The sequence below is a fragment of the Pistacia vera genome, unplaced genomic scaffold (genome assembly GCF_008641045.1).
Source record: "Pistacia vera cultivar Batoury unplaced genomic scaffold, PisVer_v2 Contig1102, whole genome shotgun sequence".
Classification (NCBI taxonomy): domain Eukaryota; kingdom Viridiplantae; phylum Streptophyta; class Magnoliopsida; order Sapindales; family Anacardiaceae; genus Pistacia; species Pistacia vera.
Genome location: NW_022195141.1, coordinates 69208 through 73895, shown reverse-complemented (window position 1 = coordinate 73895; position 4688 = coordinate 69208).

Genomic DNA, 4688 nt, shown 5'->3' with positions numbered 1-4688 from the left:
GACACTATTTCTATGCCTCGTCTTGTCGAGATAACGTATGATGAAAGATTGAATTGTATGTAACCATATCGTTGACATGTTATATTTTGCTGAATCAATCTATCGGTGGCCATAATGCCTTGCTGGGGGCCAATCTTGGTCTATGTTTAGTGAGACGATTAATTGGTGTTAATCCGTACTATACACTGCGGTATGATGAGGAGCCTATGGGTCACACACATAGAAAGATAATTTAAAAGCCAGACAGAAAGAAGGGCGCTTTCATCTTTTTAGGCAAAGGGTATTTTGGTAATTCACAGTGCAATTAAATTGCGAGGACGTAGCCTTTTTTAATTTTTTAGAAAAATTAAATAAGAAAATTACGTTTAAATATTGTTCGCCATATTTAAAATATTATCATTATTGTTAATGTCAATATATATTAATTGATTTTATTGAGATATATGAGGAAAATAAAATATCAAATTGGGAGTGCTCGGTAACATGAGTGTTTGGGTTGGAGCCCAAGCCTATTCCATATGGGAATGGCAACTTGATTTACTATAAAGAAAGTGTGTGTAATTGATAAGATTGATTTCTCTTTAAATAAAACACACAGCAGCCCTCTCATTCTCTCCCACGGCAGAAACACTTTTGCCTAAAATCAATCAATTTGATTTCCTTTCTCTCTTAATCTTAAAGCCAAAGAGGATCTAGCAAATCCCCTTTGGTTTCTTTTGTGATTGTCTTCGTGTGGACTACGTGGTTCAATCCTACGCTGGGTCGGTAGCAAAACGTTCAAAGAGAACGTGGTGGGCCTCCAAACGTGCATATGTTCTAAACTCATGATAAACCTTTTTGTGCAGATTTTCTTTAATATAAATTGTAAAATTACCTTGATCTTAGCTCATGTAAACAATCCTTATATTATTTTTTTTTTCCCGCTGCGTATATGGGACCGTTTACTACAGTGGTTCAGAGCCTAGGGTACTAATTTATAGTTTTATATGTATGGTTGATAACTTATTTGATGATAATATGTTGCCATATTGGATCTGCGTAATTTGCCTTAAAACGTTTTAAGAATTATTATCGATTAATTTAATTTGTTGTGATATACTGTTTGGTATAATGGTTGATGGACTTTGTTGAGATAACATGTGTATGATTGTTGCAAAATCCTTTTAAAGTGTCTATGGTTATTGTATGAACATCCGGAGTCTACAGATCTGTGTACGCTCGTCGCGGGCGATATAACCCATCGTCACAGCGACGTTGTTTCACCTACGCTTGTGACAAACCAACGCTCGCCGCGGTGATATAAAGCACTGCAGCGATCGTCTTCTGACAAGCGCTGTACAAAAACACGCGCTCGCCGCGGCTATTTAACCCATCGCCACAGCGATCGTGACGATCGTCTTCTGGCAAGCCTGTACGAACAACGCTCACGCGACATTTACCATCGCCGCATCGATCGTCCTTAGGCCCGGCTATACCAAATCGTCGAAACGATCTAACTCATCGCTGCACGAGCGCACTTTCGAGTGCGTAGGGGCTAAAATGTAAAGTTTCAAAACTTTTAGACCAAACATAGTTCTACAAATTGTCGGGTAAATGGTATTTACCCACTAATTTCAAAAATTCATTATTTTTGAAATGTATGCTTTGTACTTATTTGTATATTGCTGGTGCCCGATACATGAGCCTTAGACCTAAGGGTGAATGTTTTAAAATATTTTTGGGTATGTATGTTGTATAATTTATTAAATGGCCTGCGTGTCCTGCCTTTCTCCTATTCTCGATGTACATTCTCTTCTCATCTATTCCCCTCGAATGTAAATCGGGTTTCTAAATTTTATTGATGTAAAATTTTGTATTATTTATGTAAATTTGAACGATTTTTTTTGTAATGTATTGAAACAGTAGACAGCAACCATACTTGAAGACTCAAGATGTTTATTACAGGACCCCTAGGTACCCACCGATTCCTCTAGGCTCGAGGAAGTCGTTTTAGTTGGGCCATGTACCGGCACGTTTTAAATTGTGTTTATGCATGCTAAGGTTGAATGTTGAATACCATGCCAACAATGTCATTCTAACAAAGATAATAATCTGGTGAGACATTAAATAACAACCCTCAATTAAAGTATATTAAGTCACGTATGCCTTCCATCACCATGGTTTTAATCAACCATTGTTCGTTGAAACCTTGTTTGCCAAAGCGAAGGGTACACTTCTACCAGTGGGAGTTAAAATGCATTGGATTTTCCTTAATGTGATGGGTTGGCTTAAAATGACGGTTTTTGCTTGTTCGCCAAAGCGAAGGTTGATAAATGCGTCTAGACATAGTAGAGCAGTACACATATTATGTGTACATGGTGACATTAGGTCCATCTACTGATACTGAGAATCACACTTAGGACATGGTTGAAGCCATTGGATTGTGTGATTGGCTTGTTGGTTTTCACATTTGAGGTTGATACTGGGAGCTATCAACTGTGTGGATTAGTTTGTTGCCTACCTAACCACTCATTTTGGCTTGTTTGCCAAAGCGAAGGTTTGAAATGGGCAGGATGGGATCTCGGTCCATCAGGAAAGTCACGGGCTTTCCCAGTTATAGTGAGGGCTATTGGCTTGAGTAAAATATGGGAGCTCGTTTAATTAAAGACCATATTAAAAATAATGAACTTTATAATGACTTTATTTTCTGCAATTGTAATTCACCAAATGAGCATATAACCTCGACGATAATCGAGAAAGAAACAGGTTGGATGGATCCAATTTCTCGACTGGTATCTTAATCTTCGGATTATCCTATGTCAGAAAAGAAATTGTATATCCTTGAATCCATACATGGCTGAGCCTGATCCGATGCCACTCAGGAAGTAAAGGATATTTATCAAAGTTTCTTTGATGATGCTGATAGCGTTCAATGCATGATCTTAGCATCGGACACCTATGCTGCAAAAGCAGCATGATAATATGGATGCTCGTCCATTATTCTACCTCAAGAGCTTTATGAAACGAATGCTAGACATGAGAGGTACAAGGTGTCGAAAGCACTGTTTGAGGTCGTCGACGGAGGGACCCAAGTTGGTCCTCATGTGCTCAAGATGATTGAGCACATAGAGAGACTTGAGACTTGTATGTGGCTTGGATTTATATTACAAATGGATTTAATTCTGCAATCCTTGCCTGATTCTTATGCTCGTTCATAATGATTCATATGAACACGATGAGAAAACCCTGTCAGAACTTTTAAACAGCTGAGGACTGCAGAGCAAAACTTGAAAAGTCCAAGCCTGTTTTACTGGTTGCTGCTATTCAAGCAAAGGGTAACAAAAGGGTAACCAGGCCAAACCCAAACCTAAACCTAACCTAAGCCCAAGCCCAAGCCCAAAACAGGTAGCTTTGGTCTGAGAGTGGCATAGGAAGAGGCAAGTTAGTCTGCTTCTTTTTGTGCAGCCTGGCCACTGAAGGAAACACTGCAAGGCTTTCCTTGCAAGTAAGAAGAAGTCAAGGCTATGACTTCAGGTATTTTTATGATTGAGATTAATTTCTCTCCCTCACATCTTGGGTCATTGACACAGGATGTGGTATCACTTGTACTGATGTGCAGGGACTAAGGCAGAGTAGAGTGCTCCCAGGAAGTGGACCTATGAGTTAAATGGAGCACATGTGCTGCATTGGCTATAGGGACTTATTGTTTATCTTTGCCTACGGGCTTGTTATTGGAACTACAAACTTTTATCACTTACCTTCTATTTCTAGAAATATTTTTCAGTATCCGTTTTGGATAATAGGGGTATCATTTGAGATACTAAGTATGTTGTTCCTTTAGTTTGAATGGTATTCTATTTGAATTGCAAGGTTATATAATGTTTATATGTTCCTGATTTAAATCATAAAGATATTCTCAACATTGAAACCAAGAAAGCTAAACTAGCGATCAACCCATCATATCTCTAGCACTGTAGATTATGTCATGTAATAAGACCACATTGCAAAACTTCAAAGGGATGGATTTTTGGACCCTTTTGATTTTAGTCATTGAGGTATACGAGTCGTGCCTGTTAGGCAAGATGACTAGGTCTCATTTCATGGACAATGTGAAGGGCTACTAGCTATTGAATCATCCATAGTGATGTATGTGGTCCACTAACAGTTAGGCCAGAGGTGGATATTCACACTTCATCACATTTACTGATGATTTCAGTAGTTATGGTTATGTCTACCTTAGACATAAATCTGAAGCTTTTGATAAATTCAAGGATTCAGGAATGAAGTCGAATATGTTGGGCAAAAGTATTAAAGCTCTTCGGTCGGATCGAGGAGGTGAATACTTACCTCAGGGTTTTCAGAGTACCTGAAGGATGTGTGGATATATCAGAACTCACCCCTCCTTATACACCCCAACACAATGGAGTGTCAGAAAAGAGGATATGACCTTACTTGAAATGGTAGGTCCATGATGATTTTTAGTGATTTACCTGCATCGTTCTGGGGTTGCCCTAAGATTGCAACTCACGTTTTGAACCGTGTGCTGTCAAAGTCTGTAGATAACTCCATATGAACTATGGAGTGGGCGAAAGCCAACTTGTCTTATCTAAGGATTTGGGGTTGCGAAGCTTATTAAGAAATTGACTTCGAACAAGCTGGGCCCAAAATCCTGTAAATGTATATTTGTGGGTATCCAAACCAAAGGATAC